Source organism: Grampus griseus (genome assembly GCF_964374135.1).
Source record: "Grampus griseus genome assembly, chromosome: X".
Lineage (NCBI taxonomy): Eukaryota > Metazoa > Chordata > Mammalia > Artiodactyla > Delphinidae > Grampus > Grampus griseus.
Genome location: NC_138999.1, coordinates 10,761,546 through 10,773,041, shown reverse-complemented (window position 1 = coordinate 10,773,041; position 11,496 = coordinate 10,761,546).

Sequence of the window (11,496 nt, the reverse complement as noted above, 5' to 3'; positions counted from 1 at the left end):
TGAATGTGAGTCATAAACTGAACTTCATCTTTAAAGGCAGTAGGAGGAAAATCCCAGGCACACCATGGTTACGATATGTAAATAGTATGTTTGTGTGTGTTTGTATGGGTGTTTGTGCACGTGAGTGTTTATTAAAAAAAAGAATGGAAAGGAAGTAGGAAACTCAAAACAGCTGAATTGTTAGGGGAGTAGAAATCTGGGTAATTTTTATTGAATTTTTGAATCCCATGTTACAATATGCTTTTGAGCAGTAAGTGGAAAATTTTTAATGAAGCAATTTTAAGCAACCTTTCGAAATACTTTCTATGACATCCAAATGTAATCTTTGCCTTAGGCTTCAATGGTAAGGGCCAGACAAAAATCCAGTTATCTTACCAACTTGTTCCTTCAGACAGAAGCCCTTCCGAATCCACAGAAACATATAAAAGTTTGAGCCGCTCCTAGAACTCAGGACAGTAATGCTGAAGTGTGCTCTTCCCACCTCCCCGTTGCCATACGTCTGAGTACCCAATGCCCATCAACAGCTTTCTTGACCTTTTCAGTGTAAAAGCTGAGACGACTATTGTGCTCACATAAGCAACTTCTTTCCTCTCACATCCTCCTGTCAGTGCCATCCACATAGGCATAAATAATCCATGCCGGTTCAGGCTGCTGGCCACAGCTGTAGCTAGGCTCAGCCTAAACTCAATCCCTGATTGGATTAAAGTGATAAATCCCTCACCCTGTCTGCCTAATGAAGGACTGTGGGAACTCTCAATGGTGAAAGATATTATCTAGACCATTTATGTTTCATTTATACACAATGCACAGCATGCAACAAAAAAATATTAGACATGCCAAGAAGCAGCAAAAAGTGACACATAGTCAAGAGAAAACAAAACAATAGAATTGAATATGTTATGACAATTTAAATGTATCTCAGGAATGCAAGGGTGGTTTAACATTAACAGTTTGAAAGAGGGAAAAAACATACAATCAAATCAATAGACGAAGAAAAAAATGCATTCAATAAAATTCAACAACCATTCGTGACAATCTCAGCAAAGCAGGAATAAAAGGGAAGGTTCTTAACCTCATAAAGAATATCTACTGAAAACCTATACCAAAACATCATTCATTCTTAATAGTTAAACTCTGTAAGTATGCCCTTTAAAGCAGGGCAAAGATAAGTATGTCTCTTCAACATTGCACTGAAGGTCTTAGCACACAGAAATAAAAGAACAAGTATCATGATTGCAAAGGGAGAAACAAAACTGTATTAAGCACAGATGATATGCTTAGAAAATGCAAAGGACTCCATAGAAAACTTATCGTTCAAAGAGTTTAACAACTTGTCTTGCTATAGACTGAAAGTGTGTATCCCCCCAAAATTCATAGGTTGAAATCCTAACCACCAATGTGATACTCCGGCCAATCAGATCCTCTCTTTGAAGATCTGAGTCTTGGGAAAGCAACACGGAGATGCTGGAACAGCTCAGAGTTCATTCTGCCATGGGTAGTGGTGGCCCCTGGTACCCAGTGACCACAGATAATGGCAGTGGTGATGATGCCAGTGGCAGGATCTAGTACCTATAGCAGTGACAGCATCTTAATTAAGCCATTCATGATCTGGATTCCTGTTTTCCTGCCCACTGTCCAAACTCAACACTCCAGCCTTGCCTCTAAGAGCTACCCAGCATCTCCCCAAGAAACTCCTTTTCTAAGTTAGAAGGAGTTGATGTCTTTATTTGCAACTATTGGGTTGGCCACAAAGTTCATTTGGGTTTTCCATAAGCTGTTAACACTCTCTTAACACTTTTGGATCAGCCAGCTTAAGCTAAGCCATGCAGTGGTAGAAAAAATGACCCCTCCTCAAATCTCCGTGGCTTACAAAAACAAGATTTATTCCTTACCTTAATGTCCATTATGGGTCAGCTGTGGTTCCGTTCCATGTCATCATCCCTCTGGACCCAAACTGATGAACCTGAGCTAGCGGAGCAGCCTCTGTCTGATATATCTCATTGACTGAAAGAAGAGAGATCAAAGTAATACCCCTGCTGGCTCTCAAAGCTTCCACGCAGAAGCAGTGTTCATCATTTCCACCCATGTCATTGGCTAAAAAGCATGTCACACACTGGGATGTACAATCCTTCCAAAGGGAGGGGCACTGCAAGTCACATGGCAAATCTGATCTGAGTGGTGTGGTGTTCTAGAACTGGCCCACTGGGAGGGTCACCAAATATTTGAACAGTAACACAATATAACACAACTCTTACAACTCAGGGCTTTGTTTTATTAATTTGATAAGTTTCAAATTGCATAACATCAATGAAATAAATTGATTTTGAATAAGTTCCTTTTCTGGAGACTGAGTTTGAAACATGAACAACAGTAACATTTGATCTAGTTTATTAAAGTTGGATGCGGGCTTCCAAAGTGTGGGGTGGAATATGCAGAACAGAAACACATATGAACTCATACTGAAATTCCGCTCTAAGTAAAAACCTATTTTACAAAGTTTCATTAAGCATCTACCATGCCCAGAGTTAGCCTCTGGGCTTTGAAGGATATAAATACAACTAAAAACTTGATGGACAATTCAAGGGAAAAAAACATGTCCACAAATAATATAAGGCAATGATAAAATAGAGATACAATAGAGAAAAATTCATAGGATTAGCTAAGTGTGAAATCCCCCACCCTAGAGATATAATGTAATTCAGCCTATGAAAATGTGAGGAAGGGACCACTTTACAACAAGGCATACAATTCAAATGCACAATAATTTTACACCACAGGGTATGTGTGTTTAGATGGAGATGTGCAGGGGAGGAGAGATTGATCCAATATGTTGCTAAGAATTCCCAACTTTAGTCCTTACAACGGTTAGAGTGATGACATTTGATTGAACTCATCTTTGTCAACTAAATTAAGAAACTAGGGGAAAATATCCAAATTTCCTTTTTCTTAAAGAAAAAGAATTTTATGACCTTTACCTTAGAGATAAGAGGGGTTTTTTTTTTGTTTGTTTTTTGTTTTTTTGCTTTCAAAATGTCAAGTTTGGGCTGCTTAAAGGAGCTCCAGAGACGGGTGAGAGCCACGACTATCAGAGTGGACCCCAGAGACGGGCACGGGACGCTAAGGCTGCTGCTGCCGCCACCAACAAGCCTGTGTGCGAGCACAGGTCACTCTCCACACCTCCCTACCCGGAAGCCTGTGCAGCCCTCCACGGCCAGGGTCCCGTTGTATCCAGGGACAACTTCCCCGCGAGAACGCACAGCGTGCCTCAGGCTGCTGCAACGACATGCCGGCCTCTGCCGCCACAGGCTCGCCCCGCATCCGCACCCCTCCCTCCCCCCGGCCTGAGTGAGCCAGAGCCCCCGAATCAGCGGCTCCTTTAACCCCGTCCTGTCTGAGCGAAGAACAGACGCCCTCAGGTGACCTACACGCAGAGGCGGGGCCACATCCAAAGCTGAGCCCCTGGGAGTTGTACGAACAAAGAAGAGACAGGGAAATCTCTCCCAGCAGCCTCAGGAGCAGCAGATTAAATCTCCACAATCAACTAGATGTACCTGCATCTGTGGAATACCTGAATAGACAACGAATCATCCCAAATTGAGGAGGTGGGCTTTGAGAACAAGATTTATTATTTTTTCCCCTTTTCCTCTTTTTGTGAGTGTGTATGTGTATGCTTCTGTGGGAGATTTTGTCTGCATAGCTTTGCTTTTACCATTTCTCCTAGGGTTCTGTCTGTCTGTTTTTTTTTAGTAGAGTTTTTAGTGCTTGTTATCATTGGTGGATTTGATTTTTGGTTTGGTTGCTCTCTTCTTTCTTTCTTTCTTTCTTTTTTTATTACTTAAAAATTTTTTTAATAATTATTTTTTATTTTAATAACATTTTATTGTATCTTCTTCTTTCTTCCTTCCTTTCTTCCTTCCTTCCTTCCTTCCTTCCTTCCTTCCTTCCTCCCTCCCACTCTCTCTGTCTCTCTCCCCCTCCCTCCCTCCCTCCCTCCCTCTCTCTCTCTCTCTCTCTCTCTCTCTCTCTTTCTTTCTTTCTTTCTTTTTCTCTCTTTTATTCTGAACCATGTGGATGACAGGCTCTTGGTGCTCCAGCCAGGAGTCAGGGCTGTGCCTGAGGTGGGAGAGCCAAGTTCAGGACACTGGTCCACAAGAGACCTCCCAGCTCCACGTAATATCAAATGGCAAAAATCTCCCAGAGATCTCCATCTCAACGCCAAGACCCAACTGCACTCAATGACCAGCAAGCTCCAGTGCTGGATACCCCATGCCAAACAACTAGCAAGACAGGAACACAACCCCATCCATTAGCAGAGAGGCTGCCTAAAATCATAATAAGGCCACAGACACCCCAAAACACACCACCAGACGTGGACCTGCCCACCAGAAAGACAAGGTCCAGCCTCATCCACCAGAACACAGGCACTAGTCCCCTCAACCAGGAAGCCTACACAACCCACTGAACCTACCTTAGCCACTGGGGACAGACACCAAAAACAACGGGAACTATGAACCTGCAGCCTATGAAAAGATCCCAAACACAGTAAGTTAAGCAAAATGAGAAGACAAAGAAACAAACAGCAGATGAAGGAACAAGGTAAAAACACAAGGTAAAAAGAAATAAAAACACAAGGTAAAAACAAGGTAACAAATGAAGAGGAAATAGGCAGTCTACCTGAAAAAGAATTCAGAATAATGATAGTAAAGATGATCCAAAATCTTGAAAATAAAATGGAGGAAATACAAGAAACGTTTAACAAGGACCTGGAAGAACTAAAGACCAAAAAAAACAGTGATGAACAACACAATAAATGAAATTAGAAATTCTCTAGAAGGGATCAATAGCAGAATAACTGTGGCAGAAGAATGGATAAGTGACCTGGGAGATAAAATAGTGGAAATAACTACTGCAGAGCAGAATAAAGAAAAAAGAATGAAAATAATTGAGGACACTCTCAGAGACCTCTGGGAAAACATTAAACACACCAACATTCGAATTATAGGGGTCCCAGAAGAAGAAGAGAAAAGCAAAGGGACTGAGAAAATATTTGAAGACATTATAGTTGAAAACTTCCCTAATATGGGAAAGGAAATAGTCAATCAAGTCCAGGAAGCACAGAGAGTCCCATACAGGATAAATCCAAGGAGAAACATGCCAAGACACACATTAATCAAACTATCAAAAATTAAATACAAAGAAAAAATATTAAAAGCAGCAAGGGAAAAACAACACACAAGGGAATCCCCATAAGGTTAACAGCTGATCTTTCAGCAGAAACTCTGCAAGCCAGAAGGGAGTGGCAGGACATATCTAAAGTGATGAAGGGGAAAAACCTGCAACCAAGATTACTCTACCCAGCAAGGATCTCATTCAGATTTGACGGAGAAATTAAAACCTTTACAGACAAGCAAAAGCTAAGAGAATTCAGCACCACCAAACCAGCTTTACAACAAATGCTAAAGGAACTTCTCTAGGCAGGAAACACAAGAGAAAGAAAAGACCTACGATAACAAACCCAAAACAAATAAGAAAAATGGTAATAGGAACACACATATCGTTAATTACCTTAAATGTAAATGGACTAAATGCTCCCACCAAAAGACACAGACTGGCTGAATGGATACAAAAACAAGACCCATATATATGCTGTCTACACGAGATCCACTTCAGACCTAGGGACAAATACAGACTGAAAGTGAGGGGATGGAAAAAGATATTCCATGCAAATGGAAATCAAAAGAAAGCTGGAGTAGCAATTCTCATATCAGACAAAATAGACTTTAAAACAAAGACTATTACAAGAGACAAAGAAGGACACTACATAATGATCAAGGGATCAATCCAAGAAGAAGATATAACAATTGTAAATATTTATGCACCCAACATAGGAGCACCTTAATACATAAGGCAAATACTAACAGGCATAAAAGGTGAAATTGACAGTAACACAATCATAGTAGGGGACTTTAACACCCCACTTTCACCAATGGACAGATCATCCAATATGAAAATAAATAAGGAAACACAAGCGTTAAACGATACATTAAACAAGATGGACTTAATTGATATTTATAGGACATTCCATCCAAGAACAACAGAATACAGTTTCTTCTCAGGTGGTCATGGAACATTCTCCAGGATAGATCATATCTTGGGTCACAAATCAAGCCTTGGTAAATTTAAGAAAACTGAAATCGTATTAAGTATCTTTTCTGACCACAACGCTATGAGACTAGATATCAATTACAGGAAAAAAATCTGTAAAAAGTACAAACACATGGAGGATAAACAATACACTACTTAATAACCAAGAGATCACTGAAGAAATCAAAGAGGAAATTAAAAAAATACCTAGAAACAAATGCCAACGAAAACACGACGACCCAAAACCTACAGGATGCAGCAAAAGCAGTTATAAGACAGAAGTTAATAGCAATACAATCCTACCTTAAGAAACAAGAAACATCTCAAATAAACAACCTAACCTTACACCTAAAGCAATTAGAGAAAGAAGAACAAAAAAAACCCCAAAGTTACCAGAAGGAAAGAAATCATAAAAATCAAATCAGAAATAAATGAAGGAAACGATAGCAAAGATCAATAAAACTAAAAGCTGGTTCTTTGAGAAGATAAACAAAACTGATAAACCATTAGCCAGACTCATCAAGAAAAAAAGGAGGAATACTCAACTCAGTAGAATTAGAAATGAAAAAGGAGAAGTAACAACTGACACTGCAGAAACAAAGGATCATGAGAGATTACTATAAGCAACTCTATGCCAATAAAATGGACAAACTGGAAGAAATGGACAAATTCTTAGAAATGCACAACCTTCCGAGACTGAACCAGGAAGAAAGAGAAAATATGAACAGACCAATCACAAACACTGACATTGAAACTGTGATTAAAAATCTTCCAACAAACAAAAGCCCAGGACCAGATGGTTTCACAGGCGAATTCTATCAAACATTTACAGAAGAGCTAACACCTATCCTTCTCAAATTCTTCCAAAATATAGCAGAGGGAGGAACACTCCCAAACTCCTTCTACGAGGCCACCATCCCCCTGATACCACAACCAGACAAAGATGTCACAAAGAAAGAAAACTACAGGCCAATTTCACTGATGAACATAGATGCAAAAATCCTCAACAAAATACTAGCAAACAGAATCCAACAGCACATTAAAAGGATCATACACCATGATCATACGATCAAGTGGGGTTTATCCCAGGAATGCAAGGATTCTTCCATATATGCAAATCAATCAATGTGATACACCATATTAACAAATTGAAGGAGAAAAACCATATGATCATCTCAGTAGATGTAGAGAAAGCTTTCAAAAAAATTCAACACCCATTTATGATAAAAACCCTCCAGAAAGTAGGCATAGAGGGAACTTTCCTCAATATAATAAAGGCCATATATGACAAACCCACAGCCAATGTCATCCTCAATGGTGAAAAACTGAAACCATTTCAACTAAGATCAGGAACAAGACAAGGTTGTCCCCTCTCACCACTATTTTCAACATAGTTTTGGAAGTTCTAGCCACAGCAATCAGAGAAAAAAAAGAAATAAAAGGAATCCAAATCAGAAAAGAAGAAGTAAAACTGCCACTGTCTGCAGATGATATGATACTATACATAGAGAATCCTAAAGATGCTACCAGAAAACTACTAGAGCTAATCAATGAATTTGGTAAGGTAGCAGGATACAAAATTAATGTACAGAAATCTCTTGCATACACTAATGATGAAAAATCTGAAAGTGAAATTAAGAAAACACTCCCATTTACCACTGCAACAAAAAGAATAAAATATCTAGAAATAAACCTACCTAAGGAGACAAAAGACCTGTATGCAGAAAATCATAAGACACTGATGAAAGAAATTAAAGATGATACAAACAGATGGAGAGATACCATGTTCTTGGATTGGAAGAATCAACACTGTGAAAATGACTCTACTACCCAAAGCAATCTACAGATTTAATGCAATCCCTATCAAACTACCACTGGCATTTTTCACAGAACTAGAACAAAAAATTTCAGCATTTTTATGGAAACACAAAAGACCCTGAATAGCCAAAGCAATCTTGAGAAAGAAAAATGGAGCTGGAGGAATCAGGCTTCCTGACTTCAGACTGTACTACAAAGCTACAGTAATCCAGACAGTATGGTACTGGCACAAAAACAGAAATATAGAGCAATGGAACAGAATAGAAAGCCTAGAGATAAACCCACGCACATATGGTCACCTTATCTTTGATAAAGGAGGCAAGAATATACAGTGGAGGAAAGACAGCCTCTTCAATAAGTGGTGCTGGGAAAACTGGACAGCTACATGTAAAAGAATGAAATTAGAACACTCCCTAATACCATACACAAAAATAAACTCAAAATGGATTAAAGACCTAAATGTAAGGCCAGATACTTTCAAACTCTTAGAGGAAAACATAGGCAGAACACTCTATGACATAAATCACAGCAAGTTCCTTTTTGACCCACCTCCTAGAGGAATGGAAATAAAAACACAAATAAACAAATGGGACCTAAGGAAACTTCAAAACTTTTGCACAGCAAAGGAAACCATAAACAAGACGAAAAGACAACCCTCAACATGGGAGAACATATTTGCAAATGAAGCAACTGACAAAGGATTAATCTCCAAACTTTACAAGCAGCTCATGCAGCTGAATATCAAAAAAAAAAAAACCAAACAATTTTTAACCCTATTTTGGATTGAGTTAATCCAAAAATGGGCAGAAGACCTAAATAGACATTTCTCCAAAGAAGATATACAGATTGCCAACAAACACATGAAGGAATGGTCAACAATCAAAAGTACAATGAGGGGCTTCCCTGGTGGCGCAGTGGTTGAGAGTCCGCCTGCCGATGCAGGGAACACGGGTTCGTGCCCCGGTCCGGGAGGATCCCACATGCCGCGGAGCGTCTGGGCCCGTGAGCCATGACCACTGAGCCTGCGCGTCCGGAGCCTGTGCTCCGCAACGGGAGAGGCTACAACAGTGAGAGGCCCGTGTACCGCAAAAAAATAAATAAATAAATAAATAAAATAAAAGTACAATGAGATATCATCTCACACCGGTCAGAATGGCCATCATCAAAAAATCTACGAACAATAAATGCTAGAGCGGGTGTGGAGAAGAGGGAACCCTCTTGCACTGTTGGTGGGAATGTAAATTGATACAGCCACTATGGAGAACAGTATGGAGGTTCCTTAAAAAACTAAAAACAGAACTACCATACGACCTAGAAATCCCACTACTGGGCATATACCCTGAGAAAATCGTAATTCAAAAAGAGTTATGTATTTACAATAGCCAGGACATGGAAGCAACCTAAGTGTCCATCAACAGATGAATGGATAAAGAAGATGTGGCACATATATACAATGGAATATTACTCAGCCATAAAAAGAAACGAAATTGAGTTATTTGTAGTGAGGTGGATGGACCTAGAGTCTGTCATACAGAGTGAAGTCAGTCAGAAAGAGAAAAACAAATACTGTATGCTAACACATATATATGGAATCTAAAAAACAAACAAAAAAATGGTCAGGAAGAACCTAGGGGCAAGATGGGAATAAAGACGCAGACCTACTAGAGAATGGACTTGAGGATACGGGAAGGGGGAAGGGTAATCTGTGACAAAGTGAGAGAGTGGCATGGACATATATACACTACCAAATGTAAAACAGCTAGTGGGAAGCAGCCACATAGCACAGGGAGATCAGCTTGGCGTTTTGTGACCACATAGAGGGGTGGGATAGGGAGGGTGGGAGGGAGGGAGACCCAAGAGGGAAGAGATATGGGAACATATGTATATGTATAACTGATTCACTTTGTTATAAAGCAGAAACTAACACACCATTGTAAAGCAATTATACTCCAATAAAGATGTTAAAAAAATATCAAGTTTGGCATGTGGTTAACCAAAAACAACTATTGACACAAAAGCTTGAAGAAGTATAATTGTGACAGTGTAAATGCTAAATCATTTATGTAAATTCAGTTAAAGCTGCATTTTAAATAAAGGTCAGTACAGTTCCTTTGGTTAGTAAATTAGTTTACTACTTGAGTTTTCAAAAAACCACTCATGTGAAAGAAGCCAGACACAACAGACCACATATTACATGATTCCATTTATAGGAAATGCCCAGGAAAGGCAAATCCATAGAGACGGAGTGTAGATGATTAGTTGCCTGGGGCTGGAGGGAGGGGGAATGAGGAGGGACTGCTAATGGGTACAGGGTTCCTTTTGGGGGTGATGAAAATGTTCTGAAATTAGATAATGGTGATGGTTGTACAACTTTGTGAAAACACTAAAACCACTGAATTGTAACAAAAAATAAACACACATAAGGTTAAAATAAACTCTTAAGTTGCAAATAGGGTATTTATATATGATTTGGGGATGATTATTTTCAAAGAGCCACTTTTAAAATTACTGACATACAGCCAAGTACAGTCTGTAATGCATAGATAATTAAGTTAAAACAACAGGGAAGGGCTTCCCTGGTGGCGCAGTGGTTGAGAGCCCGCCTGCCGATGCAGGGGACACAGGTTCGTGCGCCGGTCCGGGAAGATCCCACATACCGCGGAGCGGCTAGGCCTGTGAGCCATGGCCGCTGAGCCTGCGCGTCCGGAGCCTGTGCTCCGCAACGGGAGAGGCCACAACAGTGAGGCCCGCGTACCGCAAAAACAAAGCAAAACAAAAACAACAAGGAAATCACCAAGCAACTCTTTAAATTCTATTCCTTATCAAATATTTGTAGGGTCTTCAAGCAAGTAAAACAGTGAACAAACAGAATTTTGTTTTTGATCTCCTTTTCCTTATTTATTTCTGGTGACAATGCTATTGAACATGAAAATGGAAAATGCTAAATAAAGGGAAAGTTTATAAGACAACTGGACAATTGTCTGTACGCTAGTTTGAGCACGTAGCCTAATACTTGATGGTATATCTGATGCCCACTCAAAGACACTACATGGGGAAGAAAAGCTCAAAAATATTCCGGGAAGAAAAATGTTGTCTTTTCCAATTCTCCATTCACTCCACTCTGAAACTGTTTTGCCTACTGTAAACTACAATCACACCCTGTAAACTTGTTTTTAATCCTTTGTTTAAATGTACGTATGTATTGATAGGTTATATTCCTGGCTCTTCTGGTTTTCTTAAGCACATAACTTCAACAAATATTTGTTGGGGGCTTTCTATGTGCCAGAAACTGTCATAGGGGCTGGGGATAAGCTGTGAACCAAAAAGGCAAAAATCCCTGACCCCCATGGAGTGTACAATTTAGTTGGGGGGGAGGGGGGAAGCAGACAATAAACCATATAAATAAGCAAGGCATTGTATTTAAATGGTGAATAACCTCTATGGAAAAAAAAATCAGAAAGGGTGCTAGGAAACGTAATAAACAGCCAGGGAAACTTCACTGCCCAAGATGATATTTGACCTAGGGCTTGAGAA